Here is a 10,000-nt window from a genome sequence, read left to right as displayed (position 1 = left end):
GATCTCTTCAATGGATTTGATTAAATGCTCTTCCTGTTTGACTGATAAAACCTCCGACTTCAACTCTTCTGTACTCGGCTTATTGGGAAGGAATGCTCGACTGAGTGTATCGGCAATGAATAGTTCCTTTCCAGGCTTGTACACTATATTCAAGCTATACCTCTGGAGCTGTAATAACATTCTTTGGAGCCTTTTGGTGGCCGAAAGCAGAGATTTCTTGAAAATGCTCTCTAGCACCTTGTGATCCGTCTGTACTGTAATTGGCCTTCCATAAACATACTGGTCAAAGCGTGTGCACCCGTGAACTATGCTGAGCAGCTCTTTCCCTATTTGAGCATAATTTTTTTAAGTACTGGTAAGCGCTCTTGACGAGAATGCTATAGGCTGACCCTCTTGCAGTATGACAGCACCCAGTCCAGATTCCGATGCATTGCATTGCAGTGTTACTTTTTTACTGGGGTCGAAATACTTCAACACTGGTTCTCTTGTGATCAATTGTTTCACTTGCTTCCATGATTTCTCGTGTGTATCGTTCCAGTGCCATTGCACATCTTTGTCTAATAAACGTCTCAATGGCTCCGTCACATCAGACAGGTTAGGCAGAAATTTCGAAAGATACGTAATCATTCCAAGCACCCTTTGCACGGCCTTCTAGTCTGAAGGTGTAGGCATTTCTACAATTGCCTTGACCTTACTTGGATCCGGCTTGAGGCCATCAGGGTTCAGTACATGACCGATGTAGGGCACTTCTTGCTTTCTCAACTGTAACTTCTTTGGGTTCAACTTGATATTCTTCTCACGACATCTCTCCAAGAGTGCAATTAGGTTTCTGTCATGATCCTTAACTGCATTTTAATAGGTGTCACTCTCACCAACACAGAGTATGTCATCTACAATGACTTCTATACCTTTCAGACCTTGTAGGCTTTCATGGATTCTTCGCTGGTACTCTTCTGGGGCTGTTTTGATCCCAAATGGTAAGCAAAGCCAGCGATAACGGCCAAAAGGTGTATTAAACGTGGTCAAGAGTGACGACGGTTTGTCTAGCTGAACTTGCCAGAATCCATTCTTTGCATCCAAAACTGAGAAGACTTTAGCCTTGCATAGCCACGTCTTCAATGGTGGGGAGCGGATAATGGGCTCTCAGCAGGGCTCTGTTTAAATCTTGTGGGTCAATACAAATTCTTAACTTCTCTGGCTTGTTTACTAGAACCAAACTAGACACCCAATTTGTAGGTTCTGTAACGGGGGTGATAACTTTCTCTGTGACTAATTTATCCAGTTCCTCCTTTAAACGGTCTCTTAGCGCTACAGGGACTTTCCTAGGGGGGTGGACAACAGGTTTTACAGTTTCATCGAGTTCCATATGGTATGGGCCATCCATGCATCCTAATCCCTCAAAAACATCACTGTACTGTTTCAAAATTTGATCTCTGCTTAGAACAATGTGGGCAGTTTGAACCTTGTCATTTACTGCATTCACAGTTTCTGACTCTGAAATGTCACTTGCCATAACCTTGATTAAGTTCAGTTCCTGACATAACTCAGCACCCAATATAGGCCTGACATCCTCATCAGTTATAAAAAAATCTGCATCTGTACTCATCTCACATTTGGCACATTTGAGAGTGCACTTTCCAAGTGGAGTCATAGTGGTTCCATTGTACATCTTGAGTGTTGCAGATGGTTTCCTCAAATAAAGATCCACAGCACTGACTTGATAAGTTACGACATCAATAGTATACTCTTCAAATTGACTCTCGTCTGAATCTTCTTGCACATAATTCAAATTCTGATTGGCATGTAAATTACGACTGCACTGCCTTCCTCCTGTACACTTTGCAGCAAAATGGTTTCTTTTTCCACACTTGTTGCACTGTTGGCCATATGCAGGGCACTTTGATCTGTCTGTTACATGTTTCCTGCCACAAAATTTGCAGTCGATCTGCTGAGCACTTCCGTTTGCTGATTTCTTCTTCTCTTCTAGTTTCTTTCGGAAGAATTTTTCTTTCTTCCCTACTGCATTAACCTCGTGCAAGTTTTGCATTTGTTTCAACTGGCGTTGGGTTGCTTCGGGAGCTCGTGCAATTTCTAGAGCTTTATTCAGCATCAAATCTGGGACTCGCAACAAATGCTCTCTCACGTTGTGATCAGCGATTCCAAACACGATGCGGTCGCATATCAACGAATCTTTCAAATGTTGAAATTCACAAGAGTCTGCCATGTTTCGTAGAACAGTGGCATATTTATCAATGGACTCCCCACTTTCCTGTCCACGCGATAAGAATAAATACCTCTCGTAAATTGTATTCTTGCGAGGCTCACAGTACTGCTCAAAATGCTCTAGAACTTTATCCATTTTGACTTTGTCTTCGTCACTGTCCCACGTGAATGCATTGTAAACATCTAGGGCTTCGTCGCCAATCATGGTGAGAAAAGTTGCTACTCGAATGGGATCTTCCTTTCTGGCTATTCCGATAGCTAGCTCATACTTACTCCACTTTTGTTTAAATTTTCTCCAATTTTGAGATACATTTCCACTTGAAAGCTGCAGATGATCAGGTGAGTTTAACAGACGCCCGGCCGCCATTTCACACCACGCGGTTTCGATTTATGCAAACAGCAATGAACCAAGGTTTTCACAATATAAATATTTCACAAATACGGTCGGCAAACAGCGTCATCCACTAACTTCTGACACCATGTGTTAGTCCTTAGCTTCAAAACGAGCAAACTCAACTAAAACAGTCTCAGCGAAAACTCAAATAAACTTACAAGAACGTCACCGAAAAGTTTCTTACGAGTTCGCGATATTATGTCAGCGGTATTGATCACTACTTCATAATATCACAAGAGGTACTGGTGATGGTAATGAATTTGCCTTTAATTTCATGGAGGACATTTTTGAGGCTTATGGGTTTGGGTTACCATGAGTATGAAGAAAATGAAGATGTTACAGGATGTAGTTAAACAAGTTACTTTCAATAACAGTACTTGGTAGACTTACGTAAGGTAAATTATTGTTTAAAACATTAGCATTGAATTGACAGTGCCATGTTGTGTTCAGGGCAGACATCAAGTTCTTTTTGTTCTAAATTTGTTATGTCTGTTACATGTGTCTAAAACATTCCCTATGGAAGTGAATATACTTCTGGAAGGTATGCCAACATTGAACAGATTATCGTTTTAACAATACAGTGGCATTGTTGAGGTTATTTAACAGCCTCGTCAGTCTGTCCTTGTAAGTTACTGATAATATTCTGAAGATGCTTGAAAATAAAGTTATATATGATGAGCAGGAATCAGAAGAAAATTGTACTTTATCATATCCTCAAAAGAGGATACCTTAAAAATAATTGATAATGCTGCATGTACTTTCCTTTTATTTTCATCTTTAATTTTCTGATACAATATCAAGTATCCTGGCAATTCTGATTTTGAAGAATGAAATAATTTACCTACCCTTACAGTCTGCTCAATAGTCAATGTACATTTCCCATCTGATGAATGAACAGTGGGAATTCACCCACAGGGGAGGACAAGTATCACTGCCCAACATTTGGAAAATGAGCAAGTCAGCAGTCTCTTTTGTCAGTCCTTTGTATGAGCCAGTGCATTAAAGTGCATTAAAGGAACGGGTCTTGATGTTAAAACCTTAACGAAGATGAAAAAGTAGTGCCAAGCCTATAAACACCCAGGAATAATTTAACACTGTTTGCAGAGAAGCTAGTGGCTACGTCCACTCTACTGCAAATGATATGATAATCACTTAACTAAACTTTCAAAACCTTGACGTTTTCAAAATTGTCCTGGTTTATTGTTCTTCAGCCTTTGGCAAAATGAAGAAGCTTTTGAAACAAATTTCCTGCCTCTAGAACAGATGTGGGATGAACAAGACCATTTCTTTCCATCACATAGTGAAAGTACTCCTCCCAGATTGGGTCAGGGTCCTCATCCTCACCCAGTTCTTGCAATTTATCTTCCATTTCCCTTAGCTTGTCAGAAACTGGAATTAAGCAGTCCCTTCGCCCAAATTCTTCTGGCAAGAAGTACATCATATCTGGCACTCCAGACACAGTAGCATACTTTGACTTTCTGATGGGATGCGAATTCCAATAATCCTTTACCTTATCAAGGTCATCCTGCAGGAGATCCGCAAAGCAAAACCAAAGCGCCTCGGTGTGGATCTCATCGGTGAGGTCGAAAATGTCAGATTCATGCAAATCATTGAAGAAATCAATCCACCAACTTGAGCGGCGCTGTCTTTTGAAGTGTGACCAGTAACCTTCTATTCTTTGGTTTCTGGTAGTTTTCACGTATTTATGAGCTTTGGAAGCTGCATATTCGTCAAGACCGTCTACGCTAGGTAGCACTGCATTGCAGCCAGTATTCCATTCTCAGTTCCACGGTCAGTGTACACACGTACTGGGCATCCATGGGCCCCTTTAACACTCCACAAGAAAATTAATATCGTGCAATTAACCGTGGATTCTTGTTTGAACGTTGAACTTCTAACCATATAATTCTCCGACTAAAGCCATCGACAACACCCATGAATAGAAAAGCCAAACGGCTTTAGTTTATCGTATCCATCGATGTGCCAACAGAAATTAGCTCCAGTTGACACGCACATTCTGCGATGGAGACGCCGATGCTTGCTCTGTTCCACTCCACAGGGATCAACGTCCCTCATAAGCGACTCATCATTCACAGCATCCCGTCTTTTAAGCCCATATTCTTTCAGTCTTCGCCGTTTCAATGTACGTTCGTTCATATCTAAATGATGATGTTTTCCTAACATCAGCGTTATTTGCCTCTATGTCAGATCTCTTTCGCATCCACTTGGCAAACCTTCATTTACAATTTCTTCTCCATCAACCTCAGCACTCGCCTCAACATCGCTAAAATCGCTGTCACTGGATGCCATGTTTATAATGTATAAATTAGCGCCAATACGACGAATCAGTTGGTTCCAGTTCTTCGCATCTGCCTGGGCGCACAATTTTTCGTTTTGTTTGCAGCGTGCAGTATTTTTTGTTTACAGCGCGTAAATTTGTGTTGGCATTGCACGTTTGTCATTGCTAGTTTGCAGTGAACTCGAAGTTTGTTGGCAGTGGGTCGTTTTATTTTGTTGTTAGTTTGTGAATTTATTTCATTTGCAGTGAGCTTATTCATTTCATTAACAGCTTGCGAACTTATTTCGTTTGCAGTGAGCTGATAAATAATAATAATAATAATAATTTATTCACTTATATAGCGCTTATCTAGATTCTAAGCGCTTAACAATAAAATATATATATATATCGATGTATATAGAATATGTGTTAAGAGTTTGCCGTCAGCCGTCGCCCGGTCCAGCAGTTCTTTCAAGCTCAGAAAGTCCTCTCGCTGGAGTTCTTCATTTACAAAATTCCCAACAGGTTTTCAGATTCCAGCCGCAAGCAACGAAAAGTTTGTTTTCCAATTGTCATGTCGGAAACGGGCAACAATTCGGCTGGTTTTCACCGAACTTAATTATTTAGAACTGAATGAAGGGGTAGTTTCTAAAGAAACTGTGGTGCTGCGTCGGTGGGGAAGTAGTATACAAAAATTTGGTTTTATCAACGAAGTTGATAATGTAAATTGGCCACCGTACAGAGATCCTAAAAGCTGACGTTTCGAGCGTTAGCCCTTTGTCAGAGCGAATCCAATTTAGATCCTCCTTTTTGCTGTTTTTTACGGACTGAAACCGAACATTGAGGCACTTGTTACTCGGGCCCGTAGGGGCACGAGTTATAAAATACGTTTGATTTCAGTTTTTTTTCCTGTGCAGCAAAATGCACAATAGAAAAACGTGGCGGTGTTTGATTGTTTGATTATAGGCAATGCACAATAGAAAGCACGGACGTGGCGCTGTCAACATTGGTTATTTAAAGCAAACCACGTAATCCAAGAACATGAAGAGCACTGTGATGCGTTGTTTCGGATTACTGAAGATCGACGTTGCGTTGGCTTAATCGATTTCTTCTTAGGGCGCTCAAAACACATACAAAGAAAGGCATAGGCTTTTCGCGGTAGGCCCACACTAAAAGATGTCAAGCGTCAGCTTTGAAACAAGTCGTTCCGCAAGCTGAATGAAACAAGAATATACTCGAATGTAACTGAAATGGACGCAACTATTGAAAGTGATACAAGTCAAAATACAAATTCTTTAATAAGCAGCGGGTACCTTATTTAGAACTACTTTGAAGATGACAGCGACAAAGAAAATAACTCCACAAACAAGTGGACGCCATATTGGAATCTTCTGAAGACAAAGTAAAAACATTGGCACAGCGAAGAAATAGCCTCACGCTTGTACCATTTTCACCGCGAACAAACAGCCTCCTGCTCAGTGTACCATTGACTACGGAGATAAGTTTTTGTCTATTGCGTTTTTTTGTTTGTTATTGTTAAACAGTTTGTTTCTTGTAGTGGTCTAGCTTCTATCCTTTGTTCAACTAGCCATATTAGCGATCGTGTTTACTGCCATCTTGTGTATATAGTTCTGTTCTAGTTTTACAAGATTTGATGTCAACAGTGGAGACTGATCAGATCTTTAGAAAATAAATGTGATGTAGTTTGAAAGGCTGATTCTCAATGGTACTAAAGACTTGATTCCAAAGGAGAAATACAGGTCTCGATAAGCACAAGTGTGTTTACTTTAGTTGTGATTTGCGTGTGCATTGACGTGCCCGACAACCGAGCAGAATTACAGAGAAAAGGCTGAGACGTCTATTTTATAACAGCAGAAAAAGGAGGAAACTTGCTGGAACGTATTTGGCTAACAATGTACCGAGGACATCCACATTTCATCGTATTACTAGCCAAGGAGATCACTTGCTCGTAAACAGAACCATAGGAGCTACCTCAGGTATGCGTTTAAATGTAAGCATGTGGTATGTAACACTTTTCCAAAAGCGTGGATGAACAGGTAAATGCAAAATGATGTTTGAAACATCGAAGCATGTTCCTTAAACTTAAAAGTGTGTTTGTATTTTTAAAATATTAGCAACACTTGTGCTATCCAGACCATTTGGAAAATGAAAGTTAAATTTAATACAGAAATCAGGAATGCCCGGTTCGATTTGTAAAAGAATGTTGTTGTTTTGTTTTCTCAGAAACGGAACGTATATATTTTGAATTCAGGGTGAACTATTTACACAGTGAGATAGAGTGACCAATCAAAACAGACTTTGTGATTGGAAACCTAAACATCTTTGAGATACAAAAACAAATTTGTGAACACGTAAACCTGAAATATTGCAAATCATAATGCTGACAAACCCAAAAACGAAGGAAATGGATCATGCATAGGACGTTTTGGATATCTGAATGATTTTGGGTTAGATTAAAGGATATATTGTTAAAAATTCCCAAGTTACCCCTTCTCGTGTTAATTAGTAATGCAGTCTTAGTAATAAATTGGATTAACGAGGCACCAGTGATTGTAAAGCTAGTAATTGCCATGGTTCGTATGTAACACATGTAATCATGAGAAGATTCACCTAAAACGGAATTTGGAATGTTATGCAGGGGAAAGTATTTGATGGTATTTGTAGACTTTATGTAGACTCGATGTATTGTGCACATAAACGAGTATCTGTTCTTCTCTCTAAATGAGATTTTACTGTCCTATCAGTAAAATACGGTTACTGGAACGGGACCGTACTAAAAGGGCTATTCATGTCGCGATAGTTATCTTCGCGTTTTTTGGAGTCGGCCGTTCAAGGTCATACAATCAACGGTTTTCCTGTAAATAAAACGTGGACATAAAGACTTTGTTCCTATATCTCAGATTATAACGTACACCTGCATTGGCCAAATCTGTTAAAGCCTCATTCATTAGTGCTAAAGAGCACGGTGTAATGCTTACATGCTACTTGGTAGAACCTGTGCAACTGGCTATTTTAATAGACAGGGTCTAGCTATAAAAGCCTCAGTTAGTCCCTCCCTCTCTCCCTTTGGAGATGGATTGGATATATCGCTTTGCCGTCATTAAAATTGGGTCGCTCCTGCGTGGTGTGGTTAAGTCTGCGCATCGACTTCCCCCAAGCTTGTTGGCTCGTTGCCTTTGTACATTGCTAGCCAGTACTCTTGTCCGATCCAGTGATCTGAGGTTGTTCTTTGTCACGCAATCTGGAAGTCGCATAGGCTATAACCAGCCGCAAGGCAGTGTTTCCCTCAAAAAACTCCAATACGTCTGTTGTCTCGTTCCATTGCGCTTTGCGTTATGTGTTTAAAAGCTAATTATGCATGTTGATACGAAGGAACAATGACATTAATGGTTAATATTCCTTGACAGGCTTCTCACCGTTCAAAGAGTTTGCTTTCACATTTCTATCTTTATTTCTCGAGAGTTTCAATACACGAAGCGAAATAATAATGACAGGCCAAGTGATCCACACTACAGTATTCTATCTTTTCTCCTGCCCTTACCATTCCGGAAACGAAACACAATTTTTTTGACACCGACTCCGTTTACGTACAGAGGTTATTTTTCATTAGACAAGAGGTTTGGAAATAGAATTCAAATAAAAAATATTTCTCTTTGAAACGTTCAGCAGGGCACGACGAAAGTGCTGTCCGATAGCCCGGGGCTAGTGGAATGACTTGTCGGGCTAGCGTTTTCTTATCGTAGCTTGCCCGACGGGCAAGCACCGTTGCTTTCTCTTTTCTGGTGATAAATTGAGCTTTTATACCAAAAAGTGTGTCGCAGAAAGCTCCTGAGAGAAAAGGATAACGTTATGAGGCCAAATGAACGTAGCGTGACAACGTTTTGCGCCGCATTGTAGTTGCGTCCGTAAATAACGTCATGACTTTTTCTGCTTACATAAGCGACCGAAATATATTTTTTGAAATGACAATATTTGCCGACTGACAGCGTGCAGTGCAAGATAATAAGTCTAATTAAATTCCAGCCAAGTCACGGTGCAGTGGATTTTCTCGGAAATTTAGGTGCGTTTCGTTGGGAAAATCCAAACCGGATTCTTGTTTCTAGGCCCACTAAAATTAAAAAAACAAGAAAAAACTCGCTTGAAGAAAAGCTAGGCTGGTGCCGTTATCATCCGATAAAAAAAATGAAAATGAAAACAAAAACACGCAACTCGAGTAATTTAAAACGTGATGTTTTCTCGCTTCTGGAAGAGTTTGTCAGCTTGACGAGCTTTGAAGAGAATTTATTCCATCGAATGTCGACTTCAGATTACTTCAGATTACAGTGGTAGTAAAATTTAATTGACCGATCGCAACGTTCATGGCATTCACAAAAATAACTGTGTTGTGATTTCCGTAGCCTGTGTACAGCCGCCCACTCTCCGCAGAAAAAAAAAGAATCGGAGTGGAGCGTCTGTGATTTACCGTTGACAGGAGCCCATTACCGTCAAAATGTAGTAGTTCTAAAATGAATGTGTGGAAAATGATTTGATTAGTTATTACCCATCGATCATTACATCACTGAAACAACGAGTTTTGCTTGACTTTTATTTTTATTTCTCTACATCAACACCGTGAGAACCACCGTGACAATTTTTTCTTGTGCAATTTGCGCACGGTAAAAAAATACGAATTAAAATATTTTTGAAAGAGGTTTTTCTTTTAAAGCACGAGCGGAATTGTTATCTATGGAGTGTAAAGTGGAAATCGATTCTACGTACATTTGTAGGAATTGTTGTCAGCGCTAAAGAAACCAAAGCGCTCCTGACGAATCTTCACGAGGTGAATATCTATAGCACTATTCAAAAGATTGTCCACTCGAAAACGTCTCCCGCTATTCCTTACCAGTCAATGAAACCCAACGCCTTGCTCGGACCAGCCTAGCCATTCTCAAGAACAATCTACAGAGCGTGTTGCCCTGGAAGATTTGAGATGTGGACATATCGAGGAAAATAACAGCCCATCGGCAATCATCTGTGCTGCTCTGAAGATTAGAGCCGTACCCGGTTGGAAGACTTGTAAATACATCCTTTCCGTGAAAGAATGC

General features: G+C 40.3%; 1 pseudogene; it reads right to left on the bottom strand.

Moving 5' to 3' along the window:
- Nucleotides 1-3,798: 3,798 nt before the first annotated feature.
- Nucleotides 3,799-4,774, bottom strand: LOC138055577 (uncharacterized; annotated as a pseudogene).
- Between the last annotated feature and the right edge of the window lie 5,226 nt (nucleotides 4,775-10,000).

Source organism: Montipora capricornis, chromosome 7 (assembly GCF_036669925.1).
Source record: "Montipora capricornis isolate CH-2021 chromosome 7, ASM3666992v2, whole genome shotgun sequence".
In the NCBI taxonomy this organism is placed as follows: Eukaryota; Metazoa; Cnidaria; class Anthozoa; order Scleractinia; family Acroporidae; genus Montipora; species Montipora capricornis.
Note: the sequence above shows the minus strand (reverse complement) of the source record. Positions and strands in the feature narration are given on the sequence as shown.